A 233-nucleotide genomic window follows, 5' to 3' on the forward strand; every position below is an offset into this window, starting at 1 on the left:
CAGCATACTGTGTGACTGTTCCCCATGCCAGCATACAGGACCAGGCAGGCACCCATCCTTTTCCTCGCTATCCTTCTTCCAGTAAGGCATTTCTCACCAGGATCCTGCCAACTACACCAAATGTAATGCACTGGTGCAAGTGTTTATTATGGATCCCAGTAAGAAAGATGCTCAGAGCCTATAATGTATTAATTAAAATACCATTTATTGGACATAACACAAGAAAGGGTATA

This window comes from Ciconia boyciana, chromosome 6, assembly GCF_034638445.1.
Source record: "Ciconia boyciana chromosome 6, ASM3463844v1, whole genome shotgun sequence".
Taxonomy (NCBI): Eukaryota; Metazoa; Chordata; class Aves; order Ciconiiformes; family Ciconiidae; genus Ciconia; species Ciconia boyciana.